This window comes from Erpetoichthys calabaricus, chromosome 12, assembly GCF_900747795.2.
Source record: "Erpetoichthys calabaricus chromosome 12, fErpCal1.3, whole genome shotgun sequence".
Taxonomy (NCBI): domain Eukaryota; kingdom Metazoa; phylum Chordata; class Cladistia; order Polypteriformes; family Polypteridae; genus Erpetoichthys; species Erpetoichthys calabaricus.
This window is the reverse complement of record NC_041405.2, coordinates 149,430,716-149,452,178: the sequence shown is the minus strand read 5'-3', so window position 1 is coordinate 149,452,178 and position 21,463 is coordinate 149,430,716. Positions and strand designations below refer to the sequence as shown.

At 40.7% G+C, this 21,463-nt stretch overlaps 1 protein-coding gene across 1 annotated transcript in view; it reads left to right on the top strand.

Moving 5' to 3' along the window:
- The first annotated feature begins 20,224 nt into the window (after positions 1-20,224).
- Positions 20,225-21,463, top strand: part of hsh2d (hematopoietic SH2 domain containing) — a 54,645-nt gene continuing 53,406 nt past the window's right edge. Inside the window, exon 1 of the mRNA XM_028816551.2 lies at positions 20,225-20,462. The gene's annotated coding sequence lies outside the window, so the exon portion shown is untranslated. The remainder of the gene's footprint in view (positions 20,463-21,463) is intronic.

Sequence of the window (21,463 nt, the reverse complement as noted above, 5' to 3'; positions counted from 1 at the left end):
CTCTAAATTACCACAATAATCACATAGTTTATTTTGTCATTAAAGTAGAACATCATAAACTTCATCCTAAATTGTTTAATTTACTAGTTTCTCAAATCCCATCGTAACTAAAGTAGCACATTAAATGCTTTGTTTTGTATTTGATCTTCTATGTGCTCTGTGTGTGTGAATCACTATGTGCTTCTTAAACAGGCTTTCTCTTCCTCCAACATGACACAGAATCCATTACATTCATAATATTACAGCTCTCTGAATAATTAAAATACTGAGAAGTATATGTGACATCATTTTCATGATGATAGGAATTAAAGCATGTTATCAAATGGTGGCACAGTGATTGTTCATGCCTCACGCAGGATGCTTGCTGCACTGTGCACGACCTTCGATGAAATAATTTATTGTAGCAGTACTGTCTCTTTCAAATGTACTAACCTTCAATTCCTGTCCTTCCTTTTCTTTCTCCAAATACCCAATTGCCACACAATCAGCTCTGTAATAGACGTTAAGCCATCTGTAAGCTTAGAACGCTGATTCTTCAAAACTTTTAAGGAACATTGAAATATCTTTGTAGCACGTGTTTAATTATTCTATCCATCTATCCTTCCAGTGTCGCGCCAGATCCTTGCTAGCGCTGCGGCACCGTGTAGTTAAAGTTAAAGTTTTATCTGTATAATATAATAAACATATTTTGCTGCATTTCATCTTAAAAATGATATTGTCATCATATGTAAATACGCGCTTTATAAAGTTGCTCAGGTTTTGCAATATTAGATAGATAGATAGATAGATAGATACTTTATTAATCCCAATGGGAAATTCACATTCTTCAGCAGCAGCATACTGATACAATAAATAATATTAAATTAAAGAATGATAATAACTGTATCGCAAGTTTACAGTGAGGTAATTGTACTTATAAGTACAAACAGTTCTACAAGGAGCACTTGATGGAGTGATTGAGTGCGTTTAGAGTTCTTGGGATGAAACTGTTTCTGAACCACAAGGTCCATACAGGAAAGGCTCTGAAGCGTTTGTCGTGTGAGAGCAGTTCAATAGACAGCATGGCTGAGGCAGCGTGTGCTTGACGCTGTATACCGATAATCCTCTTTCTGATAAGCTGCTCCGAGTGGTGCAGTGACAGTAATATGGAAAAAGATGATCCGATGTGTCAACCCCTAACAGGAGCAGCTGAAAGAAGAAGAAGAAGAAGGTGCAGTGAGAGTAACAACGCTAAAGCATTTATGGTATTTGGAATAGTTTGACCATTCCGTGGACCATTATATTGTTACAGGTTAATTACAATCAGATGCATTAAACTAATAAACAATATGCAGTTAATTTCAGTGTATTTATAAAGCCGCGTCAGGGATGTGGATCTAAAAAAGAAAGGAAAACCACACAGGAACAGTAGCACTGGTTTGACTCTGGGTGCCACCAGTCTGTAAAACCGAGCAGAGAACTTGTGTATGACAGGGTATGAGCTAGCATGGAAATGTGCGTGGCTTTATGCCAAGTTTAGGTTTTATACATCGCTATTTGAACGTGGAAATGTTCTTACGCAACATTTTTGTGCGTATGCACCGTTTATACATGAGGCCCCTGGTTCTTGGGAGTCAGAGGAGGAAGTGATGGTTGGATGCCATCTTGGCATCCTGGAAGTATGGAAGGTACTTTGTATTTCTTCTTTTTCTCTGATGAGAGAGGTGCCTTGCGCCCTGTGCTGCCTGGGAATGGCTCCAGCAGAACCCCGTGACCCTGTTGGATAATGGATGGATGGATGGAGAGAGAGAGAGGTTTTAGTACCGTATATCAACCCCTTGTCTCACGATATTTCACTCACCTCCGGGCTTGTCGACTGCTTCCTAAGCGCGTGTGTGACAATATATATATATATCGATATATATATATATATATATATATATATATATATATATATGTTCACGGCATTCGTAGTCTGTGTCACAATCTGATTATATGGGTGGTTACCTACCAGGTAACGCTTGTGGTTGGCCAGCAATCTGCTAACATCCGCCACGGTGCCCTCAGTTTGTGAGGAGCAGATCATAGAATGGTTGAAATAGTTTTACTGTCAAATAAATGCAAAGAGTACACGACACGTGTTTCGCCCTCATTCTGGGCTCATCAGGTGTACACACTCCACTGCACGAACCACACTCCGTGGCGCAACGTTAGTGGCATCGCCTCTGACGCTGACGTCCGAGGTTCGATTCCCGAGAGGGAGTGCAGTGGAAAAAACAGACCCCGACTTATACGCCCGTTCAAAAATATGACACTTCATTTTTTTTTTTTTTTTTTTTTACATCTTCTTGCTTTTTCCAATCTCGCATTTTGTTGCAGCAGCACAGTTACCAATTTCTTTCACCAATTCAATGACTTTTAATTTAATACCAGCTTCTTATTTTCTTCTGATTAAGGTATTTGTAATAATGTTTAGCATGAAATGCACTATATAAGAGAAAAAATAAAGCTCTTTATAATGATACTCAACTTGAAAGACACTATCTAAAAGAAAGAAGCTCTTCATTTAATACTCAATGTGAAAGTCACACTGTATAAGAAAGAAAGAAAGCATGCACACACAAACTCATTTTTAAGGATCACTAAAAGTGGTGCAGTCGTTAGACTTCTGTGGATGCCCACTGTCAGACCGCCAGACCTGTTTCCAGCTCTGGTACGACTCGCTCGACTCACAAAGGCCCGACTTATACGCCCGTTAAAAAATACAACACCTAATCTTCTTGCCTCCTCCAATCTCGTATCAGTTTCTCAGACACATTGAATTTTGTTGCAGCAGCCCAGTTACCATTTTCTTTCGCCACTTCAATGACTTTTCATTTAAAACCAGCTTCATATTTTCTTTTGATCGAACGCTCCATCGTAGATAATGGATGCTCTACGATAAAGGTGTACGAGGGTGTGAGGTACAAAAAACACAAAACAGTGCAAACGTCTCTTCGGAATAGTTCAGGTATTACCGTGTGGTCACGTAGGCACAATACATAGAAAACAAAAGGCCGTGCGCTCCGTGGTTACTCTCTCAGGTGGGCATTAGCATATCATAATCTCATGGACCAATAGCGTGAGTTTTCCGCATTTGACTTATACAACCAACATTATAAAATAGCAGTAACAGCACACTGCACGATAACGTGCAGTGAATACACTTGACTTCTAGTTTTCATCCTCTTTCTCTGTATGTTTATCATTCGTATGCTCAGAGGTTGATGTGTTGATGCTTCCTGAGCAGCTCATCTTCTCCACTCTCTTCTCTTCTTCCGTCGTCATCTTTTAGCATTAAAACTGATTATGTCAGTGTTTGTGTTGCAATTATTTGGTACATTTTCTTTAATTTTTTACTTAAGCTGGCACTTAAGTCTTCAACCTGCCTCAAGAATGATTTAAGATATGAAGAGGTTGAGGAAGTGATGGTGAAGGTGGTAGGGATGAGAACGGCGCCCGTACACATACGCCGCACTGCCGCCCTGCTGGTTGATTCTGCAATCAAATAAAATAGAAATAAAGAGAGGAATAACCTTGGAGGTCAATCATCACCCCGAAAGCTGATAGTAGACATCACGTAGTATCTGTGTACCAAATTTCAGATCAATAGGTCAAACGGTTTGCGAGCTACAGGTGATTTAAAATCCTGGGCAGACAAACGAACAGCCACGGTAGCGTATTATATAGAAAGATTGGAAATTATACTGTAAAAATCAAGGCCAGACTTATCTGCGTGAGAACTTAAACGTGAGTATATACGGTAAGTGGCTCAGGAAACAAAACATCGAAATTTTGGGTCCATGGCCAGGAAACTCCCATTGAGCACTTGTGGCTAATCCTCAAGAGGTGGGTGGACAAACAAAAACCCACCAATTCTGACAAACTCCAAGCATTGATGATGCAAGAATGGGCTCCCATCAGTCAGGATTGGGCCCGGAAGTTGATTGCCAGCCTGCCAGGATGAATTGCAGAGAGGGGTCTTGAAAAAGAAAGAAGGGCCAACACTGCAAATATTGACTCTCTGCATAAACTTCATGTCATTGGCAATAAAAGCCTTTGAAACTTCTGAAATGCGTGTACTTCTACTTTAGTATACCACAGAAACATCTGACAAAAAGATCTAAAAACACTGAAGCAGCCAACTTTGTAAAAACCAACACTTGGGTCATTCTCAAACATTTGGCCATGACTGTACTTTCCAGAAACACGTCACATTGTTTGTTGAAGTTCAGTTTGCTTTCCATGGATCTCTGTCTGTGTTGTCCTCCCAGGGTGATCGTTGCCATAGGGGTGTCAGCTACACAAGTGTGTTCAGCACGATGATCAATTTGGAAATGTTGAGCTGATGCAGCTGCCTGCCTTTTGTTTTCGATTCCCAGATCGTATGCATCAAACTTGGATTTCGATAAGAGTCTGTGTAGGTGAACAATGCCATTGGCGTGTCTGCTGCACGATCAGGTGTGGACCGATCAGGTGATGCAGGTACCTCAGACATTTGTTTTCGTTCTCCAGATCATTAGCATCAAATTCAGAGTTCGATAAGTCAGAGTCCAATTCAGAAATAATACACCAAAAATTAACATTTTGCTTTGTGCATTCGCTTCTCTCTCTCGCCCAATGTCAACGCCATTCTAGATGTTGTTTACACTACGTTACTGACGCACACGCAAGAATTCAACGTCAAGTCAATGAGTCTAACAGTCCACCTAGCAAAGAGGGTCTACCTATAACGTAATGGTGAGTTTTGTCGAAGTTTACAGCTTTTTCTCGCCCTCTGCCCCTGGTGGTTGACTTTAGTCAGCTGCACTCAAACCTCTTTGTGTTGAGAAAAGTCGACATCCACCCCAAAAGTGTTAAATATGCAGCTCAGGTAGTAAACTGCATGGTAACTGGTTCAGTAATTTGGGCAGAAATCTAGCATTGCAGTATTTTTGTTCCTCAACTGGTGCGGTTAAGTATTGTGAGGACTGACAACAGGCACAGAAACTTTCTTTCAAAAACTGCTGGTAGTGAGAAGTCGAACACAATGACACCTTATATTGGCCAACTAAAAAGATTAGAATATGTAAGCTTTCGAGGCAATTCAGGCACCTTCTTCGAGTCATTTTGCTTGACTTCTCATTACATCCATAATGGCTAACACGGTACAACACTCTCGTACTGCAAACTGATGGTGAAACAAACGAAGGACAAAATGGAAAGAAAACGGTGGGCCAGGCCACAAGAGAGAAACACCTCTGGATAAGATTCAGATGCACTGCAGAGCACAGGGGCAACTGTTAGAGCTGCCAGTTATGACAACCAGCCGGTCTTTGGGGATATGGGAGGTAAACCAGAGTTCCTGTTAGGTTAGCTCTTAAGCAGGAGGGTAGGGTGGAATGTTAACAAAGTATATCTGCGTCAACCAAATGTCAAAATCAGGATGGAAAATAAGAAGACAAAAGGGAAACAAGACTAAGACTAAAGCAGAACTACAAACCTGAACCTGAACAATATACAGTCATATGGAAAAAGTTTGGGAACCCCTCTCAGCCTGCATAACAATTGACTCTCCTTTCAACTAAAAAGATAACAGTGGTGTGTCTTTCATTTCCTAGGAACATCTGAGTACTGCGGTGTTTTCTGAACAAAGATTTTTAGTGACTCAGTATTTACTTGTATGAAATTAAATCAAACGTGAAAAACTGACTGTGCACAAATTTGGATCTCCTTGTCATTGTGCTGATTTGAATGCCTGTCACTGCTCAATGCTGATTACTTGTAACACCAAATTGGTGGGATGAGCTCGTTAAGCTTTGAACTTCATAGACAGCTGTGTCCAGTCATGAGATATAAAGGGATTTAAGGTGGTCAATTACAAGTTGGGCTTCCTTCTCTTTGACTCTCCTCTGAAGAGTGACAGCATGGGATCCTCAAAGCAACTCTCAAAAGATCTGAAAATAAAGATTGGTGAGTCTCCTGTTTTAGGGGAAGGCTACAAAAAGCCATCTCAGAGGTTTAAACTGTCAGTTTCAACTGTAAGGAATGGAATCAGGAAATGGAAGGCCACAGGCACAGTTGCTATTAAACCCAGCAGGTCTGGCAGGCCAAGATAAATACAGGAGCGGCATATGAGCAGGATTGTGAGAATGGTGACAGACAACCCACAGATCACCTCCAAAGACCTGCAAGAACATCTTGCTGCAGATGGTGTATTTGTACATCGTTCTACAATTCAGAGCATCTGTATGGCAGGGTGATGAGAAAGAAGCCCTTTCTGCACTCACACCACAAACAGAGTCGCTTGTTGTATGCCAATGCTCATTTAGACAAGCCAGATTAATTTTGGAACAAAGTGTTTTGGACTGATGAGACAAAAATTGAAGTATTTGGTCAAAACAAAAAGTGCTTTGCATGGCGGAAGAAGAACACCGCATTCCAAGAAAAACACCTGCTACCTACTGTCAAATTTGGTGGAGGTTCCATCTTGCTGTGGGGCTGTGTGGCTAGTTCAGGGACTGGGGCTCTTGTTAAAGTCGAGGGTCGGATGAATTCAACCCAATAACAACCAATTCTTCAGGATAATGTTCAAGCATCAGTCACAAAGTTGAAGTTACGCAGGGGTTGGATATTCCAACAAGACAATGACCCAAAACACAGTTCGAAATCTACAAAGGCATTCATGCAGAGGGAGAAGTACAATGTTCTGGAATGGCTGTCACAGTCCCCTGACTTGAATATCATCGAAAATCTATGGGATGATTTGAAGCAGGCTGTCCATCAAATTGAACTGAACTGGAGAGATTTTGTATGAAGAATGGTCAACAATACCTCCATCCAGAATCAGACACTCCTCAAAGGCTATAGGAGGACAGCGTCAAGAGGCTGTTAGATTAGCAAAAGGAGGCTCAACTAAGTTTTGATGTCATATCTCTGTTAGGGTGCCCACATTTATGCACCTGTCTAATTTTGTTATGATGCATATTGCATATTTTCTGTTAATCCAATAAACTTAATGTCACTGCTGAAATCCTACTGTTTCCATAAGGCATGTCAGATATTACAAGGAAGTTGCTACTTTGAAAGCTCAGCCAATGAGAAACAAAAATCCAAAGAATTAAGAGGGGGTCCCAAAATTTTTCATATGACTGTAAAGAAACAAGAATGTTCAAATGTAAAGAGCACCTTTGAGAGACCGAGTGCAGTGCATCTTGGGATTTGGAAAAACACTCTTAAAGGGCTCATGCAGGTGGGCAGATAATGCAAGCATATGAAGATTATCAAGTAGGGTTAACGGGAGGGAGTCGGACATTTGTATTGAGTTTGTGTGTTTGTAAGGTGAAAAAAGTGCTGCCCTAGCCGACCACCCAGTTTGTCTAAATGGTAAACCAGAGATCTTGTTGGGTTAGCTGGTAAGCCGAAACTGGTCGGTAAACATGAGTGTAGGTGAGGTGAGGAGCAGTTGCTGCCGCACCTACCACACGACAAACCAACTCAGGATTCAGATTAGGACCCGAGTGCAGCCATGAGTGTAGGGCAGAATGTTAATAAAGTGGTACACTTTGGCAGTTTTGGGTTCAGTCTCTAGTCTGGGTGAGTTTTGTACATTCTCCCTGCGGTCTTGTGGCTTTTTCTTCAGAAACTCGCTACCTAACTTGCAGGGTATTGTCTAGGAGCTACTGTGAACATCCATGTACCCTGTGATGAGCTGTCATCCTGCTTAGGGTTGGATCCTTGCCTTGAACACAGTGCTACTATGAAAAGCTTTTGCTGCCCACAATCCTAAAATTAGATAAACCTTTAAGAAACTTGAACAGCTTCGCTCTTAACTAAAGAAGTGGGTGCGATGGACTGAATGGTCTCCTCTCATTTGTCAAATTTACTATGTTCATGTATTGCAGAATTATTGGAATCACATAAAATACTGTAGCGATGGACGGCACTGACGTCCCAGGAGGCTCTGCAGTGCTGCACCTGAAATTGATTTCTTTCATGATGGGTTTCAAACAGTTGTGTTGAATGTTAGTTTATAGCAATTGGGAGTGTTTTATTGAAGTTTAAAGTGGGGCGTTTGAGTTTGCCTACCACCACTAACTGATACTGCCTGGTGTATGAGTCCCGGTATCGGAACTAAAGAATAGGGGTGATTTGAATATTGCAGTTTGTACTGATTGTATTACATTACCAGTATTAAGATAAGAGTAAAGAAAAAGTGTTTTCTTGATAAATCGAGTGTGTCCGTTTGTCACAATACATTTATTTATTTGACCTTCCTCGCACGACAGCACATGGATACGAATATTGCAGCCAGTTTTCAGTTTCCCTTACACTGAAGCACAGACAGATGAATTAACTTGTTCAGGATTATTACGTGAAGTACTGGTAATGCTGAACCTCCAGCGGCCACTAGAGGGCCACACTGCACTACTCAGACTGCAATGACAAGAAAAGATTTTAAGGTTAACTGCAAAGCCTGCCGAGTAACACTTCCTGTCTGTTCAAAATAATACTAGAAGTCAAGATCTGAAGAGCGTTGTTTGTAACCATGCCGGTTGGTAAATGAGCCGCTGGTGGTATTACACTACTGCCACTAGTCTGGGGGGCTCATGCAAGTAAGAATCTCATTTCAAGATGTGTGAACTTAAAACTCTAAAACCTCAGCGTCAAGAAAGAAGATCAAATATCTGTGTTCCTGATACTGATAAGGCCAGAGAGAAGAACTTACCTTAAAGGAATACTCCACCCAAAAATTATATATATATATATATATATATATATATATATATCTGCGGTGGGTTGGCACCCTGCCCGGGATTGGTTCCTGCCTTGTGCCCTGTGTTGGCTGGGATTGGCTCCAGCAGACCCCCGTGACTCTGTGTTCGGATTCAGTGGGTTGGAATATGGATGGATGGATGGAGATATATATATATATATATATATATATATATATATATATATATATATATATATATATATATATATATATAATATATATATATATATATATATATATATATATATATATATATATATATATATATGTATATATATATATATATATGTATGTATATATATATATATATATATATATATATATATATATATATATATATATTGTAAATTACTACTAGCTATTCCCCGTAGCTTCACCCACGCCTGGCTCTCTACTCCTGACGTCACTCTTTCTCCTCCCCTCAGCCCGCAGCCTCTGTCTCGAATCAGTGTGAATATATCGCTCCTTTAAGCGAACTATGATTCTTAGCGCAATGAGAGAAGTCGCAAAATCAACCGGAATGTTCAAACAGATTATAGTAAAAAACCCGATCTAAATCCGTGAAGTAGTTCTCTCGTTCGCTAACTAAGCGGAGGTTACGCCCGAGGCAAGCGCGTAAATGAGGAGGGTCCCGCTTTTCTCCCAGTAGCCCAATGAGCCTCTCTCGGATTAGTGTTAATAAATCGGTACCGCAAGCGAACTATGATACTTAGCGCGATGAGAGAAGTCGCAAAATCAACGGAATGTTCTTTCAAATTATAGAAAGAAAACCCCAGATCTAAATCCGTGAAGTAGCTCTCTCGTGAAAAGCAGACAGACATAGAAACGTGTTTTAAAAACTATGAGAAATTTCGCGCTTGGACCATGAAATTTTTAAAACCGTTTCTTGGCGAGCACCAATGGGCCAAGGGTAACCCACATTCCAATGGTATTTGGCTTTTATATATCTAATATCTATATTGTATGTTACCAAAGTCCATGTACTTTTTTAAAAACTCAAGTTTTCACAGAGAATGGAGAGAAAAAAGGTTTATGATATAACAGAAGACAAAAGTGACAAATGAAAATACGCCTCTTGACCAATCAATGAAGGAGAGAGGCGGGTCTTCAGGTCAAAACATCAATCAAACGAGGCTTTGGTTTCCTGTTTATGATGTGCAATGATTATTCCAGAGTTCTATTTAATAATATTTTAGCAAAAACGTACACATTTTTGCCTGTTTTGAGCATACAGCTGGATAACTGACATACGGAGTATGTGACACGAGTAACGTGACAGTTTTTTTTTTTCTTTTAGCCATGGCTGTTTTTCACATCATTGGTCTTTAAAGAGCATTCACTTCTGGTTCTATTAGAGCATAAACTTTCTTCTCTGCATTCTGCACGAGAACATAAGATTACATTTTTTTTCTCAGCATTCACTACAAACTACATGGGGTAAGTGACATATAAAAAAAATATCATTTTAGGACAAAGTATTCCTTAAAATTAATGGAGTGGCATCAATCTCAGCGCTTCCCTGTAAATCTGATCCTGGAGGGCCACGGGGGAGTCACATTCTTCATTAGTAACCAATCACTGATGCTGATGGAACACACTTTCAGTTTAGATAGATAGATAGATAGATAGATAGATAGATAGATAGATAGATAGATAGATAGATAGATAGATAGATAGATATGAAAGGCACTATATTATAGATAGATAGATAGATGTGAAAGGCACTATAGATAGATAGATAGATGTGTTTGGCACTATATAATAGATAGATATGAAAGGCACTATATTAAAGATAGATAGATAGATAGATAGATAGAGATAGATAGATGTGAAAGGCACTATATTATAGATAGATAGATAGAAAGATAGATAGATAGATAGATAGATAGATAGATGTGAAAGATAGATAGATATATAGATAGATACATAGATAGATAGATGAAAAGATAGATAGATAGATAGATAGATAGATAGATAGATAGATAGATAGATAGATAGATAGATAGATAGATAGATAGATAGATGTGAAAAGCACTATTAGTTGGATGCAGAGACTGACACTATAACTTAGACATCCAGGCCCCCATAGCAAGAATACTCGGTAAAACAAATCTGACAGCTTTTTTTTTTTTGTTGTCTTTGTTTAAGTGTCTTGAAGAGGAAAGGCTAACTGTGTGCAAGAACTGCTTTCTGTGTGACTCGCGCTCAAAGCTGATACAGAATGTACAGAGCTCTTCCCACTGGGCATAAAGCTTCTTTGATTCAGACGTCACAGACAAGTCCTGATGTGGCACACCCTCTGGTCCGCCCAGGTCAGTTACATGACAGTAACTGGCCTAACAGCTGATGAATCATCTCGTATTCACAGAGATCAAGGTGTGTTGGTCTATTAATAAATGCTTGATTCTTTTCAGTATTTACCATATGTGACATATACTTGGATTAAATAAAAAAGAGGTTTAAAAAAATAGGATGATTTTCGTTATTTGACAAGTATACAATCGGCCATAAAGTGTTAGAGCTAGTCAGTGTTACATGGATACAACCACAACAACATTTATTTATTTAGCACATATGGTAATGTACTGTAGTTGTCAGTGATAAGGAGGTTCATTATTTGTGACATTAATTTCGGTCAGTTAGTGAGCTACACTGATGAAAAAAAAAATAGATAGATAGATGTGAAAGGCACTATATATTAGTCAGATAGAGCTTTATTTGTGCACAGGAGGGAAATTTGGCTTTTTACAGAAGCTATTTAAAATTAACAAATAATCAATAGGTAAATATATCTATATGTACACACACACTTTGGTCTGAAAAGAAACAAAAAGAAAAACAGTGAGAAATACTGACCATTTGTAAAATAACAGCAACAACAACAACAACAACAATAATAATAATAATAATAATAATAATAATCCTACATGGGCAGAGTGGTGGCTCTGAGGCTAAGGATCTGCACTGGCAATCGGAAGGTTGCCGGTTTGAATCTCGTAAATGCCAATAAGGACTTTGCTCTGTTGGGCCCTTGTGCAAGGCCCTTAACCTGCAATCGCTGAGCGCTTTGAGTAGTAAGAAAAGCGCTATATAAATGCAAAGAATTATAATTATTATCTGGGTGATTTGCAGGTTCCGAGTGAGTGTGTCCAATGTTGGCCTGAGCTCGGATGCCCTTCAGCTCGCCGAGACCTAATTAAACGGTTTCGATAAAGGGATTGATAGTTAAATGTAAATGCAGTGTGGTGTATTAGTTAAGACTTTTGGACTTCAGACCCTGAGGTTGTGGATTAAAATCCTGGTAGTGACCCTGAGAAAGTCACTTCACCTGATGGTGCTCCAAGTCGCCTCGGATAAAAGTGTCAGTCAAGTACTAATTAATAATAATTTGAGCCGCCAAATTAACCGTCAGACGATCAGAAGTTTACCTTTTTTATCAGTTAAATTAACACAGTAAGCAAAAAATATTAATGCAAAACGAATACGGTGGATAGGAAATATTAGTAAAAACACGGGTGCAGCTGCATTTTCATATATCTAGTATTTTACAAACATACATGAAAACCTATGGCAATGTAACACGTTATCCGACACGTTCTTGTATGTTTCTCCTCTTGTCAACTGACCATAGCGCAATAGTTCAATTGTTAGTTTCCATTTATGTTAATCAGCTTCAGAGTAGTCTACTTTATTTTCCTGTATGTTTAAAGAAATGTGTGTCTTTATGTGTACCTCTTCTATTTTTAGTAATTTGTAAAAATTATACTTGCGTTTTGCCCGAGGACTTGTCACAGCACCCTGCGCCTGCGCACAGTTGGAGACCGCTATATAAAAATAAACGGAATTGACTTGAATCAAAACGAGACACTTAACAAATTGCAACTTAATGGTGTAATTTGCAACGTGAGTCACAATTTATAAAAGCGTCTGATTAAGTAAATTAAAACGAAAGACTCGTTGTTTAATGTATAGGGAAAAAAACGAAGCTTGTCAACAAACAACGAAATCATAATGAACCTCGCAGTGGTGCCGTCGCCACGTACTGCTGCTTATCGCTCATCCTGGCGCGTACAATTAATTAGTGTCATGACAAGCCGAAATCGAAAGTTAAGAAAGAAACGAAAGTGAGATTCTAGTGAAATGGATCATGAGTAGCGCGAGGACACCGTAGTGGAGAACGCCGCAAACACTCAGACACACGAGCGTACGGAAGTGAAATGAGAAGACTGCCCCCTGCTGGAGGAGTTTAACGCGCCGCACTGCGCTCGCCCTTTAGTTACGTGCGCTTCACTCTGCTGCAGAATCGCATGAAGTGCCCGTAGTCCCTTCTTGCTTTCGTAGACCCCGAGGCGTTGTTGAACAAATAGGTAGGGGCCGTGTAATCAAGATCATGAAATCTTAAAGCTTCTCATCAGTTCAGTTGACATTTCTGACGTTTCATGAAATTCCAGCGCAGAGCCACATTCTTAAAAATGGTGCTTCTTTAATGGCACTTTATGGCTCTTCACTGCAGTTTGTGTGCTTCCTCAAAGCACCATTTCATCCAGGAACGGGCTCTTTGAAGTTGGCTGATTGTGCTTTGAAATGTGTGTAAGAAACCTCAAATCTTTATTGTATAGCAGGCTGCCTAGCAGGACACTAACAGATAAGAAAACCTGTGCTATTGAATGCAGCAAGAGTCCTTTGAAAATCAGGACCCACTGCTATTTCAGAAATCTGTTACTTAATGTATGGTGCCTCTTACAAATCTAAATAAATAAAAATTCTGGAACCTTCAAGCGGATGAATCTTTTGGGAAAGTGATATCCAGAGTGATAATGAGTCAAATTCTGAAGGTATCTGAAATCCTACTGTCTACCACATTACGTGGTCATGTATTGCATGTCTCTGTTTCTCTATGTGAAGAAAAACATTCCAGCGTTCGTGTGATATAATTTATGGAGAGAGTTAATATTCTTCTTTAGTTGGCCTTTTGATGGCATTCACTTTGAAAGACGTCGTAATAATATAACACAAAATGGATCTCATAAACATTGTTTTAATTATGAATAGTTATTTTTATTTGCATTTTTTTGTTCTTTATTTCACCTTATACAATTTCTTGCATTAGGAATTTGTTAATTTTCGCATACAGGGGATTCGAACTGGCAACCTTCTGGATACCAGCGCAGATCCTTAGCCTCAGAGCCACCACTCCACCCCTTATGAACACAATTAAAAAATAGCTTTGGAATATTTACATTGCACCACATCTGAGCACTAAATTGAAAAGAACTTTGATTAAAATTAGACAAATTACACAATTTATTCATGCAAACAATACTAGCTGTGCTACCCATCTAAGACGGGCTGAAATCTAAGTAGAGACCTCAGCATTAACGCTGGCAGTGCACCTATGCCATTTGGTATAAGATTTGTAAAAGCAGTATTAATGTTTGTGATGTGTCATCTACTGGAATGGCAAATGTATATGTCTCGATTATATCATTTGGTATGGGATTCATAAAAGCAGTGTTAATGTTTGTGATGCGCCATCAGTTGGAATGACAAATGCAATGCATATGTCTCTGTCATCTCATTTTGGTATGGGATTTGTAAAAGCAGTGTTAATGTTTGTGATGTGTCACCAGTTGGAATGATAAATGCTATGCATATGTCTCTGTCAAGTCATTTTGGTATGGGATTTGTAAAAGCAGTGTTAATGTTTGTGATGCGCCATCAGTTGGAATGAAAAATGCAATGCATATGTTTCTGTCATGTCATTTTGGTATGGGATTTGTAAAAGCAGTGTTAATGTTTGTGATGCGCCATCAGTTGGAATGACAAATACAATGCACATGTCTCTGTCATGTCATTTTGGTATGGGATTCGTAAAAGCAGTGTTAATGTTTGTGATGTGCCATCTGTTGGGATGACAAATGCAATTCATATGTCTCTGTTATGGGCGGCACGGTGGTGCAGTGGATAGCACTGCTGCCTCACAGTTGGGAGATCTGTGGTTCACTTCCTGGGTCCTCCTTGCGTGGAGTTTGCATGTTCTCCCCGTGTCTGCGTGGGTTTTCTCCCACAGTCCAAAGACATGCAGGTTAGGTGCATTGGCGATCCTAAATTGTCCCTAGTGTGTGCCCTGCGGTGGGCTGGTGCCCTGCCTGGAGTTTGTTTCCTGCATTGTGCCCTGTGTTGGCTGGGATTGGCTCCAGCAGACCCCCCGTGACCCTGGGTTGGATGATGGATGAATGGAAAATAGTACACTTCTCTGAACAATGTCTAGGAGGCTGTGGTTGAATAGAATAATGACATGGCTCCCTTCCTCACCTGACATAAACTTTACTGAGAACTTGTGGGCCCTTCTTAAATGGGAGATTTAAGGTGAAAAGAAAATAGTACGGCAGCAGGGTGGCGCAGTGGCACAGTGGATAGTGCTGCTGCCTCGCACTTAGGAGACCTGTGGTTCACTTCCTGGGTCCTCCTTGCGTGGAGTTTGCATGTTCTCCCCGTGTCTGCGTGGGTTTCCTCTGGGCGCTCCGGTTTCCTCCAACAGTCCAAAGACATGCAGGTTAGGTGGATTGGCGATTCTAAATTGGCCCTAGTGTGTGCTTGGTGTGTGGGTGTGTTTGTGTGTGTCCTGCGGTGGATTGGTACCCTGCCCGGGATTGGTTCCTGCCTTGTGCCCTGTGTTGGCTGGGATTGGCTCCAGCAGACCCCCGTGACCCTGTGTTCGGATTCAGCGGGTTGGAAAATGGATGGATGGATGTCTCTGTTATTTGCCACTTGGTATGGGATTCTTAAAAGCAGTGTTCGTGTTTGTGATGCGGCAACTGTTGGAATGAGATGCAATGCATATGTCTCAGTCATGTCATTTGGTATGGGATTCATGAAACAAGTGCTACTGTTAGTGATGCACCATCTGTTGAAATAACATGAATATGTTTCTGTCATGTCATTTGGTATGGGTTTCATAAAAGCAGTGTTAATGTTTATAATGTGCCATCTGTTGGAATGGAAAATACAATTCATTAGTCTTTCTCATGTCATTTGGTATGGGATTTATGAAGGCAGTGTTAATGGTTGCGATGCACCATTAGTTGCAAAAACTGTAATGCCTACGTCTCTGTCATGCCATTTGTTATGAGATTTGTAAAAGCAGTGTTAATGTTTGTAATGTGCCATCTGTTGGAATAACAAATGCAATGCAAACATCTCTGTCATGTCATTTGGTATGGGATTCATAAAAGCAGTGTGAATTGTGATGTGCCATCTGTTGGAATGTACAGAGACATGGCAATCGGATGAACACACAGATACTTATCCTTTAATTAAATCGAGTTGTTCTAAATCAATTGTGAGGCTAGGGATCTGCACTGGTAATCGGAAGGTTGCCGGTTCGAATCCCATAAATGCTAAAAGGGACTCTGCTCTGTTGGGCCCTTGAGCAAGGCTCTTAACCTGCAATTGCTGAGCGCTTTGAGTAGTAAGAAAAATCTCTATATAAATAGAAATTAAAGAATTTAATTTAACATGGAAGTATTTGGTCAATCTAATATTTTTAAACATTTCTAGGTGAGCCTCCATTCTCCTTAATTGTTAATCTCTGCTGAGTTTCTGCTCTGGGCCACTTGTATCAGTGCAGTAAGCCAAGGGTCCATCTTTCTTGAAATATGCTGCAAACTCTTCTCCTCCGTTTCAGTAAGAAGAACACGTTGTGTCGTGATGTCTCTTAGGTGGGACCTCCAGAGCTCTGCCTCAATATCTTACTGATCATTAAGTTCATCTCGACCGAATGGCGGCGGCTCATTGCTTGAACATGTTGGCACTAATTCTTCATCGTCGCCTGAAGCGCTGAGTGAGTGAGGTGCAGTGAGGATTGGTACAACATCAGGCCCAAGGGGTATGCGTCTTATTGCTAATGGGGGGTTCGGTTAAGCAAAAGAAATAACAAATAACTGCCCCTCCAAATCATCAGAGCACCAAAAGCAGGCACCTTCTTCACTGGAAAAAAACGATTCTTTAGTTCAACAAGCATTACTTACGAGAACTGATATCTTAAAATAACCTTTTCAGATTTACTGAAGACGTGTGTGCTACGTTCAACAGACAATACGGATTGAAACATCACCTTGAAGGAATATGTAACGTGAAACAATAATGTTGTCAATTATAATTTCTTTTTTAGTTTTGATGTATGGGAAACCCTGTGACTTGATTACCCCACACGCTCACGTCAAACCAGGCCACCCCGTTTACTGCCAAAGTGCAAAACAACAAACAGAACTGAGCGCACTGTGGCACAAAAATATCACGTCTCTCGAGTGGGTCCGGGTCGGGGAGCTCTGCCATGTGGGACCGCGTTCCTCAGACTGAGACGCCATCTTCTGGGTGCCCTCAAATTTATGTTGTGTGGTTTAGTTGAATGAAGTGTGGCTGAAGTGCCCTGAATGGGGGGCATCTCGGAGGTATGGAGGAGATAAGAAACAGTGTTGTTAGTGTTGGCGCCCCCCTCTTGCTCCATTGCATACCTTGTGAGAGCCCGGAAGGTGATCCTCAGGTGCCCAAGCCGTGGTCATACAGCTTGACTACATGCATATGGGCACAGGCAGGCACTTCACCACGTTGGGGAGTCAGTCATTAGACAGATTTCAGAACTGACTGCCCTTCACGTTCTACGCTTGCTTATGTGACTCATGGGTTTGGCTAAATATAAGAGAAAATTGTATTTCCTTGTCTAAAACATTACCAGCTTCCTTCATTTAAATATTATCTGTTAAGTGTTTTAAATAAAACCCGAGGTTGATGAAACTAAAATGTGCGGAAATATTTCTTCAGTTGTTCAGAGGTTATTATGTCTGGCACATACCTTAGGGCTTTAAATTTACAGCCAAACCTTCAGCAAATACACAGAGGAGTGCCAAGTGTTATGGGACGTCTTTACGCAAATGGATAAAATATTATCAGCCACTTAGCTCTACACAGGGAAGGGAGAAAAAAAATAAAATAAAATAAAATAAACTTCATAGCCTGCTGCTCCCGCCTGCTGTGCTTGTGCTGCTGGGCCTTTGTGAGCGAGTCGTACCGGAGCTGGAAACGTCAACAGGTCCAGTGGTCTGACGGTGGGCATCTGCAGAACTCAGACGACTGCACCACTTTTAGTGATCCTTAAACATGAATCAGGCAAGTGTGTGCTTTCTTTCTTTCTTTCTTTCTTTCTTTCTTTCTTTCTTTCTTTCTTTCTTTCTTTCTTTCTTTCTTTCTTTCTTTCTTTCTTTCTTTCTTTCTTATACAGTGTGACTTTCACATTGAGTATTAAATGAGGAGCTTCTTTCTTTTAAATAGTATCTTTCAAGTTGAGTATCATTATCCATCAATCATCCATTATCCAACCTGCTATATCCTAACTACAGGGTCACGGGGGTTTGCTGGAGCCAATCCCAGCCAACACAGGGCGCAGGGCAGGAACCAATCCCCGGGCAGGGCGCCAGCCCACCGCAGGGCACACCCACACACACACACCAGGGACAATTTTAGGATCGCCAATGCACCTAACCTGCATGTCATTGGACTGTGGGAAGAAACTGGAGCACCAGGAGGAAACCCACACAGACAAGGGGAGAACATGCAAACTCCATGCAGGTGCCTTTCATATCTATCTATCTATCTATCTATCTATCTATCTATCTATCTATCTATCTATCTATCTATCTATCTATCTATCTATCATATAGTGCCTTTCATATCTATCTATCTATCTATCTATCTATCTATCTATCTATCTATCTATCTATCTATCTATCTATCTATCTATCTATCTATCATATAGTGCCTTTCATATCTATCTATCTATCTATCTATCTATCTATCTATCTATCTATCTATCTATCTATCTATCTATCTATCTATCTATCATATAGTGCCTTTCATATCTATCTATCTATCTATCTATCTATCTATCTATCTATCTATCTATCTATCTATCTATCTATCTATAGTGCCTTTCATATCTATCTATTTATCTATCTATCTATCTATCTATCTATCTATCTATCTATCTATCTATCTATCTATCTATCTATCATATAGTGCCTTTCATATCTATCTATCTATCTATCTATCTATCTATCTATCTATCTATCTATCTATCTATCTATCTATCTATCATATAGTGCCTTTCATATCTATCTATCTATCTATCTATCTATCTATCTATCTATCTATCATATAGTGCCTTTCATATCTATCTATCTAGCTATCTATCTATCTAGCTATATATCTATCATATAGTGCCTTTCATATCTATCTATCTATCTATCTATCTATCTATCTATCTATCTATCTATCTATCTATCTATCTATCTATCTATCTATCTATCTATCATATAGTGCCTTTCATATCTATCTATCTATCTATCTATCTATCTATCTATCTATCTATCTATCTATCTATCATATAGTGCCTTTCATATCTATCTATCTATCTATCTATCTATCTATCTATCTATCTATCTATCTATCGTGCTTTTCATATCTATCTATCTATCATGCTTTTCATATCTATCTATTTATCTATTATATAGTGCCTCGCATAGAAAACGTGAAATTGTAATTTCGAGTTTGAGTAACTTCACTTAGGGTGAATTAGGATTACAAACAATTAAGCAATGGAACAACATTTACAACGACTCGTCTACTCGCTAAGAAGATAAAGCCGAGTTCAAACAATGAAGTGAAAAGCCAAGTTTGGCAGACGTCGACTATTCTCGTCAATATCTGCGTTGTTTACTGGCAGAATGGAAGTGAAGATTCCGGAAAAAAAAGTGTGCGCACTACTTCCGCAAATGCTGATCGGTGTATGGCTTTCAAAATTGCGATGATAAGGATATGGAGATTTTCAAATTTTAGGAGTCAAAATTCAGGACATTTTCAAAATTTTATAAATTCTTCCGGGACAGTCCGTGGCGCGTTAAAAATTAGGACATGTCCGGGAAAATGAGGACAGTTGGCAGCACTATATGGAGTCCGGGGAGGGTTTGATGTTGGGGATTGGGACGCGTGCCCCTTTAATTAATAAAAGTCCAGAGCGCCCCCCACCAGCCCCGATGTCCACAGAACGCGTTCACTATTATTAGATTTGGAGGACCGGGGGTTGGAGTGGGGTACCCCCTCGGTATCTGTAGCGCCCCTTCACTAACCAAAACGGCGCCACTCACTGCCCGTAGCGCGGGTGTAACGTAGAGTACCAGAGCGCGTTCCGCCTGAGTTACACAAAGGGCGCTCCTGCCGGCCGCCTGTGTCGCCTAACTGGTTGACCGGCTGTGTCTCTCTCGGCCAATAGTGTGCTAGTGCTGCTCGGCCGGTTTTACCTTCTACGAACCAGGGCCGTCATTTCTGCTCCGATACCTGCTGTCACGTGCGTGCTACGCTTGATTCACCACAGGTGCACCCACTGGGAGGGCCTCTCCTGTGACCCACTACATGTCCTTGTCATTCTAAGCAGCGGATTACTCAGGTGGGCGGAGTCGTTGTGATGTCAGACACCTGAGGGAGCCTCCCAAAAGAGAGAGAAAGAACCTGCGTGCGTCAAAATGTTCAGGGGATTACAAGAAGAGCCAACAGACCGGCTTGATGTGATGCAGGCGTCCGCGTGAGGAGCAGGGCGAACAGGTCTTCTGAAGTGTCCGATTTCAGGACTTTGAAGGTGAGTCGAAAGTTGCTTTGCTTTCGGGATTCTAGGCGGCTCTGCATTGCTCTTAAAGGCGTTTTGTGGTGAGGTTTGTTATTCTACAAGGCGCCTTATGAAATAGCGATTAAGTGATTACTAACCTGAGGTCACCAGGATGATGAGGATGATGATGATGGTGAAGCATTAAGGGGATGTATGTTGTGACATTTGTGTTCTCCGCTTAAAGAGCATGGCTTGCTTTTGGACATGTCTATGCCGGGACTTAAAGTGCTTTTCCGTTTAACTTTGGATTCGTTTCACTTCGTTTGGTTTGTAAAGTTGCATCATACTTTATTTTTTTGCCTTGTAAATAAGCTTACAGGTTTTACTGAGTTTGAGCGATCTGGGTGTAACCCATCCATTTTGTCACCGGCTCATTCACTTCTGGGACATGGGGAGCGCGTGGCATTCCCAGCAGCATTGAACACAAACTCAACTCAAGATCAGCCCTGAGTGTTTAGCCATAAGGGACCAATTTAGGATTTCAAATTACGATTACGACCCGAGAGAAAAAAAACAACAACAGGGGAAAGAAAACACAGACCAGGACTTAATGCAGGGGTCTATGGCAGTGTAAGGGGTTTATAATGTAGGCGTGAAGGAAACAAATGCTGGCCAGGGCGCCAGCCCACTGCAGGGCACCCACACACCAAGCACACACTAGGGATAATTTAGGACCGCCAATGCACCTAACCTGCATGTCTTTGGACTGTGGGAGCAAACCCACACAGACATGGGGAGAACATGCAAACTCCACGCAGGGAGGACCCGGGAAGTGAACCCAGGTCTTCTTACTGCCAGGCAGCAGCGCCACCGTGCTGCCCAGTTGTTAGTGTACACCTTGTGATTCATACTGAAGCTCACACAACACACAGAATCTCTGAGAAGCTGTTAGAACATCTGCATTTGGATCCCCACTCTTAAAAGTGAGGGTGCCAGAGTGGATCTTCAAAGTGGTGCCATTGGGTAAACATTTT